General features: G+C 32.8%; 1 long non-coding RNA gene across 1 annotated transcript; it reads left to right on the top strand.

Moving 5' to 3' along the window:
* Positions 1-3,379: 3,379 nt before the first annotated feature.
* On the top strand, positions 3,380-5,707 carry LOC121213895 (uncharacterized). Its single transcript, XR_005909417.1, has 3 exons — positions 3,380-4,434; positions 4,545-4,612; positions 5,561-5,707. It is a non-coding gene; the product is annotated as an uncharacterized lncRNA (long non-coding RNA).
* The last annotated feature ends 12,611 nt before the right edge of the window (positions 5,708-18,318 follow it).

The raw sequence follows: 18,318 nt of genomic DNA, 5'->3' as shown, positions 1-18,318 counted from the left end.
ATAAATCTGTGCACAAACTAATTGGTCTAAAGTCGACAAGGTTCGTAGGATTGGAATTCTTCAGAATAAGAGTGATCTTAGTTAGGTTTAGCCCTTTCACATCTTTTCCGTTGTTCAAAACTTCCAAATAGAAATTCCCAATATCTTCACCCACAATACCCCAGTATTTTTGAAAAAATAAAGCCGAAAATCTATCATAACCTGGAACTTTTGTAGAACCCATTCCCTTTACTGTTATATAAATCTCCTCTGTCGTAAACTTTTCCAAGAGGGCTGTGTTGATATCCGAAGAGATACTGTTTTGAATACCTGTTAAAAGGTGGGAAGAATCTCTAACGCCAGTAGTCGAAAAAAGCTTCTGAAAATACTGCTTAGCCATCTCATTAATTTTTGATTCCTCATTGATTCCTTTTCCATCATCACTATCAAGCCTACTGATTGTATTAATTCTTCTCCGTATTGATGCATAATTATGAAAAAATGTCGTGTTCTTATCTCTTAACTTCAGCCAATTAGCTATTGCTCTCTGTTCCCAATACATCTCCTCCTTATCGGTCTCCATACTCAAATCGATTCTTTTGTTAATAATCTGGCTCATAACATCTTCATCAAGTTCCTTCTTCATTAAATCTTCAAGCTCTTTTGTAATTTTATCCGTCAGCCCCTTTCGTTTCTTCTTTATGAATTTTGCCCATTTTGATAAGCTAATCTGTAAGTTCTCAAGCTTCTCCAGAACCGATCCATTTGATGACTTTAAGGATTTTCGAATTTCTTTTTCTATTGATTCCTCTGTGGTCCACCAAGCTTCAAACTTGAAACTTGGAATTGTCTTGAATCTGCTTGCATTAGTTGTGCTTATTAGGAGAGGACAATGATCCGAAAAGGTGGACGTTAAATGATGAATATTGCCCGTTGGAAATAAGTCCATCCATTTTTCATTCGCAACACCCCTATCCAATCTTTCTCTAATGTTCGTCTCTGGTAGATTCCCTATTTCCAATGTATACCATATTCCTGAATATCCCATATCTAAAAGGTCACAGTCTTGGAGAACTTCCCGAAACGCTGCCATCTTCCTTTCCTCCCTCGGTTGACCTCCCTTTTTTTCAAATGAATAAGATATTTCATTAAAATCTCCACTCACTAACCAATGATACTCTCGCTCCTGTCCCAAGATCTTTAGTAAACCCTATGAGGTATTTTTATTTTGTGAGTAGGGTGAGCCATAAAACCCTGTGAATCTCCAATCTTCATGAACACCTTCTTCTTTGACCAGCACATCAATATGACTTGTTGACATGGATTTAAGATTAATTTGAGCCTCCTCTCGCCATGCTAAGCAAATCCCACCCCGCGTACCAACAGCTCCTACTTCAAGCCCATTCGTGAAGCCACACCTTCTTCTAATTGCTTCTATACGCTTTTCACTTACTTTAGTCTCCATTAGGAAGACTAGTTGAGGATTATTTTGCTTCAGTAAAAACCGAAGCTTTCTTACTGCCCGTGGACTCCCCAATCCACGGATATTCCAGCATATGATTTTCATTGTGCCCGGTCGGCTTGCCCATTGGCAGCCACCGATCCTGTCTGGTTTGAATATTCTATTTGCAAATTGGTTTCATCCTCCGTGATTAGATCCTATCCACCATGTCTAGCCCTTTTTGGATTCTCTTCCTAAGTCTCTTTTGTCCCGTATTCATCTTGTACTAACTCTGCCAATTTCCTTTTTTGCAATTTACGATCTACCTCGTGATTTTTCATCATTCCCATTAATTTCATTCTTTTCTAACTAGCTTTCCTGGCTGAATTCAGATTATTGGCGTTTCTATTTACAATATCTCCTTCATTGATTCCTTCTTCCTTTCGTATTTCTAGATCTGCAGCAATTGATGCCAACCAAGCACCATCTTGGACTCCTCTCATCATATCACTACTTTGCTCCCTGGACAAATAATCTTCCTGATGCTTTGTAATACCTCCAACATACGAGCATTGTGGTTGTAGTTTTTTTGATAGAGCATTTAGCTTTAGACTCTCCCTTCTAACCAACGTTGATTCTGCTTTTAATGCTAAAGAGAAAGGTGGATCCTCTTTAATTCAGTTTTTATCTGCAGGAGTAATTTCTGAGCAATCATGGAGACCATGCCCCAACCTACCACACCCAAAGCAGAAAGTCGGCAGCTTTTCATACTTAAAAGGGATCCAAAATTTGTTCCCATTCCCTATTGAAACAAAAATACCCCTGCGAAGGGGTCTCTGTACATTTAACTGCACTCTAAGACGACAGAACTCACCTAATATTTCAGATCTGATCACCCCTCCAAAAGTGACTCCTATAGTATGCAGAAGATCTTTTTTATCAAACTCTGGTAGACACGGCCCAATTTTAATCCAAAATGGAGATGAGACAAGTCGAATTTGATCTCTCATCATTGGTTTACTCAGTCGATCAAACAAAATTAATTGTTTCGTAAACAACTATGGCTGGCCTTCCATAACAGTCTCTAAGTCCTCTTCTAATTCAAACTCTATCAAAAAAAGGTTTTGTCCAACCACTTGAATCACGAATTTCTTCCTTGTCTTCCAAATACTCCTCATCTGTGCTTTGAAACTGTCTTGGTTGTAAGATTTCTTTTTCCATATAGAACATATCAGAGAAAAATTGCCACTTGGCTCCACCATCGAACTTTTGACCGAAAGTTGAATAAGCTCCTCTGTTAATAGGGAGATCTTATCTCCCCCAAACCCATCGATACCACCACTCTCCATTATCCCAAGCCGCAGCAGCCACTGTTATCGCTAGGATACCAAGGATAATACTCTTGGTTTCTAGGGTTTTTCAGTTTTGCTCGATTATTTTGGTGTTAGCTAATTTTAACAATAAATGTAATAAAAAAAATCATTATTAAAGGTGCTTGATTAAAGTTTTATATTAATAAAAATTTTTAATTAAGTATAAATTAAATTGAAAATCTCAATTTTTTTACTTAACATTTTATACCTTTAAGCCTAATATATTAAAATTTTGTTTCAAAATACAATTAATTGTTTAATTAAAATTTTCTAAACCCCAGGAATGCATAAAATAATTCTCGCACCATGCGAAAGAAACCTACATTTTTTCTATCATATTCCTCCATTTACGTTTATATCTTTTAAGTTTTTTATTTTTATATCTCTTAATTACATCCTCTTTTAATTACAAAAAATTATTATTCTTTAGACATATTTGATTAATAGGTGTAATTATATTGTAATTTTTTATATCATGTTAAGTAGTACAAATTATAATTATACAATTATATAATTTATTTATTTTTTAAAAAACATCAATAATATTTTAAAGAAAAAAATTTCTAAACAAGTAACAAATCAAAATCAAATAATTGTATGTAATATGTTAGTCCAAGAAGTAGTAAAAAAATATGATTACCAATAAAAATAATAAGAAAATAAGCATCATATGCAATTTTATCTAATTGCTCTAGCATTCCATATTTATTAGCCTATTCCCCGTGTAACATTTAACATATACTCTTTATCATCATCAGTTGATCTTTGACTAATTAGTTCATCATCTGAATTGGAATTTGACTACGTATCATTAGAATTAATAGGATCTTTTTCTTTCATATACACTTCAAAGTATAGGTCATTTCACATATGAATGAAGTTAGGAAGTATGCAATATGCTAGCATAATTTAACATTGTCTTATCAGACTATATTAAAGTGGGCAACTTTTTTAGAACAAAAAATGTCCTCTCAACCATTTAACACCCCAAAATTTTAGTTTTTGAATTATTAAAATAATTAAAGTGATTTAATCCGATTTAGTGGATAGGTGTTGTACTTGTGTGTGTGAGGTTCTAGATTCGAGTCCTTTTCCCTTGAATTTTGTTAATTTTTGTCTAAACCCCTATCTCTTAACTTTGGGCTTAAATATTATTTTTGTGCAACTAAAGATAAAATGAGTCTACTAATTTAATGGTAAAGTGTTAGCTTACCCTTTAGTTTTGTGTTCAAATCATTGTATGTGTAAAACAAAAATATTTTTGCAATATTCTGCTTGTGCCGTCCATATGGTAGAATTAGGGTGAATTTGAACTCTAAAATCTGATAAGTGGTTAGTAGTGGGATTATGTGGATATTGTTTTTAAATTATTTCCAAGAAAATCCCAAAAAAATCTCTCCCACTTTTCCCACTCCCTTTGTCTCTTTTCCTTTTTGTTGTCTATACTGTTACTTTCCCCACAAATTTCCTTTTCAATTTTTGTTCCTTCTCATTCTACTCACCGAAACTGTTCTTTGCTCATAACTTTTTTTTTCAATTCTTTCTCTATTGTTCCAAACTCTGTGCTAGTTGGCGTGAGTTCCTTTGTTTGAATCCTTTTCGGTTGTTCCAATTTTTGGGTGTTGGCTGTACGCATTTGTGGTATTCGATAAGACTATAATTCTTTTTGGTTGATGTGTAATATTTGGTTATTAGGTTCTTTACCAAGAAAGTGATTTTAGTGTTTAATTTATGTGTTTTGGTGCAATTAGGAGAAGATCGTGAGACGGTTGATCCTCTGGCGAACTAAGTTTTTATTTACGTTGTGGTTTCATTCAAGGTTAAGTGATTTCGCCATTTGTAGAGGCTGTTTTGTTTTTGAAAATTCGGTTCGATTGTTGATGGTTGTTTAGAATTGGTGCATCGAGTTGGTAAAAAGCATGCTAATTAGTGTGAATTGTACTCGTTCTTGAATCTACATCGGAAACTAACTAGGTGTGCGACTCGATCCCGTAAAAACAACGAAAGGTAGAAAGTTGAAAAACCCACTACCGGCATCACACAACTGTGTGTTAGACCGTGTGGACCACACGAGTGGACTATTTGGGCCAGTTGGCCTGTGTTGGCCACACGGGCGTGTGAGCCCATTTTTTGGAAAAATTTCACCTAAGGCTATATTGATCTATGATGCGTATTTAGCCGCTCAGTAGAATCTATACTGTATAAATAGGGCTGAAAACATGATATCTAATAGTATTCTATTGTATGAATTGTGGTTAAGATTTGTGAAATATATGTGAATAATTTATATTATGATAATTCTGATAGCATGTCTTATGTGAAAAGCATGCATGACATATGTGCATGTGATATATGTTAGTATTTGCATGAGCATTGGGGTGGGAATATGAATTGATGGAAGAAGTGTTGGTAGTTTAATAATCTGCCTTATCTCGTGGTTTAAACCACATATATTTGTTCTAGTGGCTTGACCACGTATCTATTCTGGCAGCTTGATTGCATTTTTCTAAAAAGTGACATACGCTCACTTATTGGTGTGTGGGGTTATTTAATACCCTATTTGGTGTGTAGGGATAGGGGTAGGATTTGAATATGCATCTGACTACATATCTGAATATGTTTTTGTATCTGAATACGAAAACACATATGATTTTGTATCTGATCATGCATCTGAAATGTATCTATTAATTTTTGTACATCTGATTGTTGCTTGGGATGTGTTACACACTGAGCTCATAAGCTCATTTTTTGTATGTTTTCCTCTCAGGTAACCAACAAACTTAGGGCAGATCGGCGTAGCAGGAGCTCGGTTTAAATTATTGTTTTTGAATTCTATTGAGTTTAAGTACCATTTTCAATTGGACTGTTTTTGGAATTTTTAGGGACTGTTATTTGTTTTGGATTTTATTCTTCACTCTGAACTGTTTTATCTTTTTTTTTTGAATATTTTATTTCAAACTGCAATGCAATGGATTTCAAAATCAAACTACGGTTTTCAAAACTCTATTTAATTTATGATTTTTGCTGCAAAATTAAGTAATCTTATAAGTGGTTTTTTTGCAATTTAAATGAATTAACCGAATAAGGTGTTTTTCCCTAAAAATTGGAAATATCATTACCAAGTTTTGTTTTATGTTACGTTTTCAAATTTTAAATTTCTAGTTTTGAAAAGAATGTATGTAATTCCTCAGGATTCAGCCATAATGTCTAAGTCGAGTATGAGGTGTTCCAAACCATATTTCGAAGCTTTGAATGTCTCAAATTAAAGAGTTTATGAGGCATCTTTGGTGCTTATGTCTAGCTCCATTCTCTCAAGTGATATCGTACCATACAATACGGTATAAGAAAACATTTTGCATTTAAATAAATAATATCTATTAAATAATATTTTTCTAAAAAAAATAACATTTAAAAATTTAAATAATTTATAAGAAAAATAAAATAAAAAAACAACAAAGTAATGATGACGATATTAGTGGACTACCAAATACAATATTTTGTTCGATAACATTTCTTAGTACTTTAGAATCTAAGGCACAACCAATTTTGTAATTCAATAGTTTTTATAAACCTAATTTGCAATTGACTTATGCTAGCGAATAACAAGCCAACTTTATAATCCTTTTTATAATATTATTCCATGCAAACTAGGTTAAAAAATCATGTAGAAGTTATAATATAGACTTTATTAAAAAAAAAGTTTTATAAAATGTTCTACAGTTTTTTTTTTTTACACTTACACTAAGGTGCTCAAATACAGGTTCATGTAAGAATAATAAATAATTTATACATTTACAAACTTAATTTGCTCTTAGTTCAAAATTTGCGTCAAATATTTTGACTTGATACGTCTCATGGCAAAATTTTTATCCAATAATAAATATATATAATTATATTATTAAAATTAATATAATCCAATAATAAACTTGTATAAAAAATATTTCTTAAACCTAAATTATATGTGTTTGGAAAGCCATAAGTTAATTGATAATTACTTGTAATTATTTCTATAATTACTTTAATTCTCAACTTCCCCCTAAAAATTAGTAAATATGATCAGAGTGCTTCAATTTAGTTGGTCTTTTACCAGCCAATGCTGCTAAATTGTCATCAACAGCGTTTCTCACCATACACATCACTAATATACATTCATGTGACTGTTTTATTCCATTTACATCAGCTAAACTATTAAAATGGTTATTTTTGTTTATTTTAAATTACATTTTAGTTATTTATGTTTGAAATGTTACATTTTAGTCACTTACGTTATCGTGCTGTAACATTTTAATCACTAAGCTGTTAATTATCGTTAACAGTGTAAGGTAAATTAACGTGACACGTTAAATTATCATTTCAAACCAAAATTTTAGGTTAAATTATACAATTGGTCCCTATTTTTTTTGTTTTGAGCAATTTAATTTTTTTTGTTTTGAGCAATTTTCTGCTTCTCCTTCTGTTTACCTCCCTTCTCCATTTCTCTTAACGTTGTTTTTCTATGATTTCCATTCGTTAAAAGATCGATGCATATAGGTTAAGCTATTTTAGTTTGACATTTTTTTGTTTCTTGCTTTTGGGAATCACAGGAAGGAAGGGAGTTCAAGAGGCACAACCGGGTCCGGCTCTTGACTGGATGTAGAAGGTAAGAATTGCGGTTGATGTGGCAAGGGGATTGGAATATTTGCACAAGAAGGTTCAACCTTCGATTATCCACAAATATATTAGATCTCGCAATGTCCTTCTTTTTAAAGACTTCAAAGCGAAGATTGCAGATTTTAACCTCTCAAACCAAGCTTCCAACATGGTTGCTTGTAACACCCCTTACCCAAGACCATTGCCGGAGTCGAGCTCAAGGCATTACTTTACTTAACTTAAAAATTCGGGGCATAAAATTTTACTTTTAAAATTAATTTCACTATTCACAACAAAGTTGTCCACCTGCGCAGCAGTTACTAATTTAGTTATAACTCAAGCTACGAAATTCGAAATTTAAATCCGCAAATTTTTCCTGAAACTAGACTCATATGTCTTCTTACCATAAATTTCTCATTGTGGGATTTTCATATGGCGTTCTCACTTGTTTCTACAGAAAATAGACTCAATAAGGAATCTAGACATATAAACTACAACTCATAACCATTTTTTTACAATTTTTAATGATTTTCTAAACTTAGAACAGAGGACTCTAAAAACAGTTCTGACCCTGTCTCACTAAAATTCATATATCTTAAAATATAAAATTCATTTTTCTAGACCATTATTTTTATATGAAAGTAGACTCAATAAGCTTTAATTATATATATCACTCACCTTCTAATTCATTTTATACTATCCTAGATGATTTTTCAAAGTCACGTCATTGTTGCTGTTTGAAATCTGTTTCTTTGCAAATTTTACTCTTTCATGATTTCTATGCATGATTTATCACCTAAACATTTGTAACACCAAACACCTTCATACTTAGCCATTTTAACAACCATTCATCATCAAATAATTACATATCATTCTTTAGCAAAATCATAAATACAAACTTTAAAATAACTAAGTCCCTATACATGCCATAACCCAAACATGGTTCATCATAAAATACCGAGTTGTAGTCGTTGATAGTGTGGACGATCTCCGACGTCTTTAAGTTCCCGAAAGTAGTTTTACAATACTATAAGAGAAAGAAAAATAAAAGAAGTAAGCATAAAGCTTAATAAGTTCACTAGCAAATAAATAACAACATTTAACACAAATAATTAAACTCAAATGTCAAGATCTCTAGTTTACTCTTTATTTAATCTCATACTCGTTCTCTTGTTGGTTTACTTAGTTAACTCATGAACGTAACTTATTCTTCTCTTGCTGAAACATTGAGTATCAATTGATAATATAGTAAGTTCTTAATTCTTATAACTCATCTGAGCTTGTCATTTATGCTTTTAAATGAACTTTCATTAACATGATTTGTTTACTAGCCCGTTCAGCCACGTTTGAATAATAAGGATACTTGGGTCTTTTCTGATAATAACATGCCAAAGCCATGTCCCAGACATGGTCTTACATGGGATGTTCTCATATCGGTGCCCATGCCATGTCCCAAACATGGTCTTACGGGGGACCTCTCATCTCGGTGCCAACGCCATGTCCCAGACATGGTCTTACATGGGACCTTTCATCTCGGTGCCAATGCCATGTCCCAGACATGGTCTTACATGGGACCTCTTTACCCAAATGTCATGACATTTGTATTCGATACATTCCTTATGTTTCAACGAGACTTTTTAACACTGATTCTTTGTCATCTCATACTTGAGTCAACATTAAATAAATTCATGAAATAGATATATAATTGCTGGAAAATAAAAACATTAATAATAATTATTAAAATATTGTATTTATTTACCGTAAACTTACCTCGGTACAAAATATAGCCAAATTCACCAACTTAGCCTTCAACTTTATTATTTCCTTTGTCTAACCTCAAGTTTCATTTTTCTTGATCTAAAATAGAAAATTTAACTTATTTAATACTCACATTTATCAAAACAGCCCTCGACTCTAACTTTTGAAAAATTACAATTTTGCCCCTAAACTTTTACATAATTACATTTTTTCCCAAGGATCGGAAATTAAAATTCATCTCATATTCTTATGTTTTATGACATTCTGAACATTTTTTCCTTCTATGGCAACATCAAATTCCCACTCTAACACTTATAAACATTAGGTATTTTTACCGATTATGTCAACTTACTCGTTTTCACTTAAAATCGCTTAGCAAAAGTTGTTTAACATAATTTCTAGCTTCATATTCCACCATAAAATATCAAAATAAACACATTTCACCTATGTTTATTTTTCCAAACATGAACCCTAGGTTAAATTATTGCTAGAATAGGCTAAATTAAGCTATTGGGATCTCAAAAACATAAAGAGCATTAAAAACGGGGCTTGGGATCACTTACTATGGAGCTTGGAAGCTTGAAAACACTAACTATGGCTTCTCCCCTTGCTAAATTCGGCCTAATGAAGAAGATGATCAAAAATTGGCTTTTAATTTTGTTTTTAATTCATTTTAATAACTAAATGACTAAAATGCCCTTAATGAAAAACTTTGGAAACATGCCTAACCATGTCCATTTTTCCCACCAACTTAACCAATGGTCTAATTACCATATAAATACCTCCAATTTAAAATTTCATAACAATTGGACACCTCTAACATATAGAACTCAACTTTTTTACTTTTTACAATTTAGTCCTTTTGACTAAATTGAGCGCCCAAACGTCAAAATTTTTGAACGAAATTTTCAAGAAATCTTTCCGTGAAATTTTAGGCCATAGAAATATAATAAAAATAAAATTTTCCTCATCGAATTTGTGGTCCTGAAACCACTGTTCCGATAACCTTAAATTTGAGCCATTACATTGCTCGTCTTCATTCTACTCGTGTTTTGAGAATCTTCAGCTATCATACACCTGCGTATGCTATCTTAAGTTGTTTTATATTATTGTTCATTTCTTTTCCGAACCAACTAGTCATTTCCAGTTGTTGATATAAATAATTGAAGGGATGAAAACAAGAGAAGTAAAAGAGAATGGAAAATGAAGAAACAAAAAAAATGAAAGTTAAAAGAATATAAAAGAAAAAATTAAATTGCTCAAAAAAAATAGGGACCAATTGTATAATTTAACCTAAAATTTTTGTTTGAAATGATGATTTAATGTGCCACATCAGCTTACCGTTACACCGTTAACAGCAATTAAAGGCTCAATGGCTAAAATGCTATAACACGATAATGTAACATTTCAAACATAAATAACTAAAATATAATTTGAAACAAACAAAAGTGATTATTTTGATATTTTACCCTTTTATAGCTAGTAAAAAAGTCCACAAGTCACCGACCTTTTTTTTCCTATTACAAAAGCCCACATTTATTAATTAGTTTGTATATTCATGCGGTGCACAAGTTAACATTATTTGTCAATGTAATTGTTTTTAAAACAAAATAAAAAGTAATAGACATTTAATCTTAACATAAAAATCAATTATACATATTAATAGTATATAAAATATATGTTTTATTACGATATTTGGAAATATTATATTAAAATGATTATAATAAATAGAGATATCAATTTTTAAAACAAATCGAAAAAAATCAAATTTGAAATATTATATCAAAAAGATTATAGTAAATAGATATGTCAATGTTTTATTATAAAATTTTGTAATAAAAATAAATTAATTTATGAAAAACAATTATAATTAATAAGTAATAGTAACAAAAAAGAATTTTATTATAAAAATAATAACAATAATATTAATTTAAAAAATAGTCTTATAAATTTTAATATACATATGATAATTAAGTTATGTTTAAAGTAACTATCTAATATAATTTAAAAAGGCAAGAAGTAAAAGAGTAATTTACCTAAAATAAAAATAAATACTTATTTAGAATGCCACATGTAAAAAAAACTATAACCTGAACACACTTGTTTATTTATAACCATGTAGTATAATATATAATATAATATAAAGTAAGGAACATGAGCATTTTAGGAAACTTTTAATTCTAAGTTAATTGTTTGAGTTTCAAAATATTTCCTTAATTATTAACCTATACAATTAATTTAATTTAATTTAATTACAATATTATGTACTATTAATGACATAATATAATAATTTAATTTAAATATAGCATTTATTTTTTATTGAAGTCAGGAAAAAATCAAGAAAAAAGTTGATTTATTTCTTTTGTTTCTATATATGATAACATACATACGCATACACATATCATATCATATACATCATATATAAATATATAATAAAATATAGTTTTCAAATAATTTTAATAACAATTAATTCTAAAATAGTTGTCACTTATTACGTGCCAACACATCAACATAATCTAATTTCGTAATTAAATTATTAGTGAAACAAAACAAAAATTAAATAAATTCATAAAAATAACTAAATACATTTTAATTAATATATACAAACTAGTATATATAATTTTTTTCCCACATTTTTCATTTACAAACTTCACAACTATCTAAAAAGAAGCACCAATAACCTGTTTCTGCTATGGTGTAGAAGGTAAAGAATTTGGATTTATGACAAAAATATTATACAGAATTAACCCAACATTGAGACGTAGTAACCAAGGCCAATAATATTGACTTAGAGCCTGTTTGGAGAAATATAATGTGTTAAAAAAAATTTTGATTTATTAATTTAAAGTGTTTGAAATTATTCTTAGAAGGTGAAAAGTTAAAATGTTTATTTAAACTTGATGTTGAATATTAAAAGATAAATTAATTTAAGTGATATTTAAATAATTTAATATAATTACACATGAAGTATACATTTTAAATATTGTTTTAATAATTAATAAATTGTTTTTAAATTTAATTATACTTGTAGAGATACTGTCATATCATGGCATTCAACAAAGTAGACATTAATTGCCGCCTCTTCAAATTATGCAAAAATAATTGTAATGCATAAGGCAAGCCGAGAGTGTATTTGGCTAAGATTATTGACCCAACATATCTAGAAGATATGTAATTTGCCTTTACATGAAAATATGTCAACTATCTTATATGAATATTGTACAAGCCCAAATTTACCCGGGGCCCAATATGGTCCAAATAAAAACCATTACAAACCAACCCACCTAAACACTAACCCACAACCAGCAGAGCCCAAATTACAACCAAACCTAATTAACCCAAACCCAAAATCTAAAAGCCCAAACCCAATACACCCAACTACCCTAACCCATGTTCAGAAAAGAAAAAGAAAAATGCAGCAGCAACCCTAGGTGCGCCGCACCTAGGGCCTTCTCACCAACTCCTCTGCTCCGTCGTTCACCTGCTTTCTGCCATTTGCCCAACTGCCCACCTGCAAACGAGTAAAGAAAGCAGCAACCACAAAATGAAAAGAAAAAAAGCATGTAATGTTGGCTATAAAAGCCAAGTTTATTCACTGTAAAAAGGGTTGACCCCTTTGTTCTATTGGCCTGAACGAATCAATTTCCCAGAAATAAAAGAAAACAAAGAATTTGAAGGTGATTTTGGTCTTTATTACTCTGTTTTTTTCTTACATTTTATTTAATTTTTGAACTCTCGGCCTTAAAATCAAAAAAATGGGGATTTTTATTGAATTCTTTTTTTTTTCCTTTTCGGCAAAAAAGCCGAGTTTGCTGTAAAAGAAGAAGAGTTTTCTCTTCTTTCGTTTTGCTACGAACGTTTGAAATAAAAAAAACAAAAAAAAAGCAAGTTTAAAGGTTTTTTCTTCTTAGATTCGCATTTTTTATCTCTTATTTTTTCATTTATTTTAGATATCAATAATATAAAATAAAAGAGAGAAAAAGGAGAGAAAAATTTTACCTTTGAATTTTCCGACCACCGTGTACGGTGGCAGGCGCGACGCCGTCAATGGCGGAGGATCGCCGGAACCCTTGGCCTGACTTGGGGCCTGAGAGAGAGGGGAGAGAGCTCTTTCTCTGTTTTTTAAAAAATGCTGAAACTGATTTGTTTTTGGGGTTTTTTTTATTTATAGTAAACACAAAACGGCGCCGTTTTGGTGGGAAAACCCGCGCGCGCGACCCGACCCGTGTCTCAGGATCCGCGTGTTTTGATGATTGGGTTATTTACCCATTTGGCCCTTCCACCCTTTTGGGGTGTTTCAATCTAGTCCTATTTACATTTTTAGATTTTATAATTTTCGCCCAAATTATTTTAGCGTTTTTGATTTAGTCTTGCACTCATAGAATGGACACGTGTCCAAATAATTGGGATATTTTCCGTTTTGGCCCTCCGTTCTTTCGCGCGAGTCACATTTTGGTCCTTTTCGTCCTTTTTATTCCAAATTCGCCCAGTATTTTCTTTTTTTTTATTTTATTTCGATTTAGCCCTTTTTTAGTCGCTTTATTATTTTGTTTATTTATTATTATTATTATTTACTATTATTATCTTTACTATTATTGTTAGTATTATTACTACTATTATTATTACTATCATTATATTTATACTTATATTTACTTATATAAATCTTAGATAATAGGTGATATATTATATTATTATAAAATTGCGTATATACGTACATGTATATGTATTCTTTTAACTTATTTAATATATACATACAAAATCATATTTTCGTATATTTTATAATTTGTATATACATATACTTATATCTATATTTTCTAATTTTTATAAATATATTTATATGTACATACTTATATTTTTTATATACTTTCTAATTCGTATATACCTATTTACATCTATATTTTTAATATATTTTAAACATATATATAAATATCACTATTTACTTTTTTTATTTTTATTTTTTATTATTATTTTCAAGTTTTGATGTATACTTACATATATATATCTTTACATTTTTTATAATTTTATTCATTTATTTATTTACATTTTCATTATTATTTTGAACGAATGCTTTAATTTTATTTGCTTGTATACATTGCTATTTCGTATGTTATTGGTCTGTACCTTTTATTTATCTTATTTTCGTTGCTATTACTTGCATTGTTTTCACATCATCGTATTCATATTTATTTAGTTACGCATATTAACATCGTATCTTATTTTTACTATTTCGTGAATAAAATATTTCATTCAGTGTATGAATTATAACTTTTTGAGTAAACAAAATTTCGTGTTTAGATTTGAGAAAGTCGTACCCTAACTTACTGGGTTTCGACTTTCACAATAAATCTAAAGACACGAATCTTTTTAAACTCAAATTTTAAATGATCTCGGGATAAAAAAATCGCGTCCTAACTTACTGGTCGTGATCTCATTTTCAAATCCGAGATGGCTAAACCTATCTTTTAAATAAGCATTTTTTATTCGCGTATCGAGAATTCGAGACGTTGTATCCTAACTTACTGGATATGATGTCTTTTCTCGATTAACGTGAAATATGCCACTTTTTCCAAGATTTTCAACTTTTTAATACAAGGATCATATTTTTAAAATTCTTTTAAATTCTCAATTTTCGACATTAAGACATTAAGTAATCAACTAGGTACCAATTTTGGGCGTATCGAGGGTGCTAATCCTTCCTCGTGCGTAACCGACTCCCGAACCCGTTTTCTAAATTTTGTGGACCAAAACCGTTGTTTTAATAAAATCAAACCGTTTATAAAAAACAACCATTTTTCGAGGTAATCCAATCACACCTCATAAAAAGAAAGGGATTGGTGGCGACTCCCATTTTTGTTTTCATTTTCCAAAACCCAAGTCGACCCGTTTTTCATCAAAAAAATGGTGTCAACAGCTTGGCGGCTCCACTGGGGACACCGATAAGAGGGTCAAGCCACGTGGTGATTACTTTTTGTCTTTTGTCAAAAATTGAAAATTCGGTTTAAAATTACGATCCTTTCATCGCATTTTATCTGTCTTTATCATAATCATCACCATTGGGGTTTATATTTGCTCTGTTTGTTTAAATTTTGGTATCTTTCCGCATTGCATTGCATGACCGTTGGTCACACCTTTAAGTGGGAGTGAGAAGCTACGCCTTCGTGAGGTTTTCACCTCCGCATGGGATAGTGAATCGCTTTCGGGATATATCCGTACCTATGTCTTCGTGAGATTTTCATCTCCGCATGGCCATAGGGAAATGTATCCCTCTGAATCGAACTTGGTCCGTATGAGCCTATAATGGGTGAGGATCGAGGAATTTGCTGGTTCAGGTACCCTACTTTAGAACCAAACCACATGTAATGAGCCATAGGAACTGACCTAGGTAGAGCTACTCCAAATTTTTAGTGCTTACCTAAATGAATGTTGTATTTATTGTCGCTTATTTTAAATCTTATTCTGTGTTTAATGCTAATTTACTTTGTTTGTGATTGCATGGCATCTTCATTCTAAAAGAGGTGTCGATTTACGTTCAGTTTCTTGGTAGAAAGCTTATCATGGAAAAGGGGTTTGTTGATAAAGTAGATGATAATGCGGCTGTGCGAATATGGGCTGAAACGACACAATGGGAGAAAGACGATAGTCTTACCGAAGGGTACGTGTCAGAATTGTGGGATTTTACCCGTATCAGTGTAATCCAGAATGACCTTCGAGAAATGAAAGAAGTCTGGGATCAATGGGATGTCGAGGCCAAGCAGCTGTTCTGTTGTAACTACGGTGACCTACCTTATCTGCTTAGTGTCAAAGTGGACAAGTATTTATTCCGAGCCCTTGCTCAGTTTTGGAATCCTGCCTACAGTTGTTTCACTTTTGGGAAAGTAGATTTGACGCCTACTGTAGAGGAGTTTACGACCTTGCTTCGGTGCCCAAAGATTCAAGTCGACAAGGCTTATTCCAGAGCTGCTTGTGTCCCTCCATTGTTAAAGAAATTAATGAACATCACTGGGATGAGCGAACAGTGGGTCGCTGCCCGGATCCAACAGAAGGGCGACAGTAAATGTGTTCCTTGGAAAAGTTTGCGAGACTTGGTGCTTGTACATCCTGACTTAAAGAAAAGGGTCGATGTCTTCGCTTTAGGTATCTATGGACTAGTGGTTTTCCCCAAAGCTTTAGGACACATAGACGAGGTTGTATCTGATTTGTTTGATCGGCTTAGTAAAGGGGTTACACCGGTTCCAGCAATACTCGCTGAAACTTTTAGATCCTTGAATGCGTGTCGAAAAGCAGGAGAGGGAAGGTTTATTGGATGCGCGCAGCTCTTATTGGCATGGTTCCATAGCCACTTCTGGAAAGTCGAAAAGGTCTCTTATCGGGTATTCTCTGATAGCTACTCCCCTCTAGGAGAATTGGTGGCCACGCCAAGACGGGATGATATTTCAGAAGAAAAATGGATAGAGATACTCCAGAATCTCCAGGATGAAGATATTGAATGGAGGGCTCCTTGGTTAATTCCTGATGATATATTGTACCGATGTGGAGATTTTGACTGGGTTCCGCTGCTCGGGATATGGGGAGCTATCGGATATGCTCCTCTACTCGTATCAAGACAGTATAGATCACGACAATTCATACCAGCAACGCAGGGATTGGCCTATTGTGATTTTTCCTATAGGGAGGACAACTACAGGAAGAAGGTTCGAGAAATATCTAGTGCCTGGAACCAGACTCGTCGAATGAAGATCTTAGCCGTAGGTCCGACAATTACCCCCGAGTATAGTCAGTGGTGTGATCAAAGGATCAACGACAACATCCCGGCGTCAAATTCAGAAACTGCTCGATCTTTAGAGGAACACTTACAAGTTTGCCTTCTGAGATAGAAATCATCAAACAAGAATTTGAAAAAAGGAGTTTAGAATTGGGGAAGAAGATAGAACAACTAGAGGAAGAAAAAATGCGGTTAGGACTGGATATGGACATTCAAAGATTAGAGGCCGATAAATTGAGAAAAGGAAAGAACAAAGCAGAAGAAGATTTCGATAGCCTGAAGACAGATTACAAGAAGTTGCGTAGGTTGGTAAGAGCTGCTGGCTTGGGTAAAACGCCAGAACAATGGCGACAAGAAATTCAGGAGGAAAAGACGAAAGCTAATCAATGGGAAAAGAAATTTCAGGATACTCGGGCTCGAGAAGTCGCCTTGGGAAAGAGTCTACTAGTTTGCCAAGACGAGAAGACGGAGTTGAAGGTCCGGATAACTGAACTAGAAAGATCGCTTCACCAGTACTGTAATCGTAATGCTACGCTTGAATTAAGGGCGAGCTTAGACAAAATTGAAGAATTAAAAGGACAAATAGGAGGGCTAAAGAATGCATTGCAAAATAGTGAAATCCGGATAGAGCTTCTGGAAGAAAATAATGAGCAGTGGCAAAGACAATTCCGTCGGTCTCAAGAGCAGATTAGAGAAAGAGATATATTATGGGAGAGGCGGTGGCTCAAGTTCTCGAAGTAGCTGATCATCTGCAAACTCTAGCAGTTCAGGCTGATCTATTAAGTTTGAAGTATGAGTTAGAGTCGGACAGGGGCCGAGAGTTAGCTTGGCTTCTTAGAAAGGTTAAGGCTTGAGTGTAAGGGCAAAGCCATATATGTAGTCTATTTTATGTAAAGAAACTCTTTATCTAGTAAAGTTTTCTAATGAAGTGAATTAGAATCAGTGCCTCTTTTTCTTTGCATCTTTCATGTATTGCATCACATCATATGCATTAATGACCATTAAAAACCTAATCGAATAAAATCATTTCAGTTAACCTGGAAAACCAACAAAGTTATGGCACCCGAGCTAAGACAAAAATTATGGACCAAAGGTTGGAGAAGCTAGAGCGACTTCAAAAGAAACGCAAGACCAGTTGCAGGCGCAAATGAAAGAGCAAATAGAAAAGATTCAGCGTGACATGGTGCAAAAGATGGAGGAGTCCCAAAATGATCTGGTGGCTAAGATGACGCAATTATTGAAGGGAGTAGATAAGGGTAAAGTCCTGTGATTGTTAGTGAAGAAGAAAACAATGGTGAACCACTTTATCCTCCAGGTTTCACGCCTCCGCATGTGCAAGTACAGACTGAGCTGCATCGCAGAGACCCTCTGTGTCG

This window comes from Gossypium hirsutum, chromosome D01 (genome assembly GCF_007990345.1).
Source record: "Gossypium hirsutum isolate 1008001.06 chromosome D01, Gossypium_hirsutum_v2.1, whole genome shotgun sequence".
NCBI lineage: Eukaryota > Viridiplantae > Streptophyta > Magnoliopsida > Malvales > Malvaceae > Gossypium > Gossypium hirsutum.
Note: the sequence above shows the minus strand (reverse complement) of the source record. Positions and strands in the feature narration are given on the sequence as shown.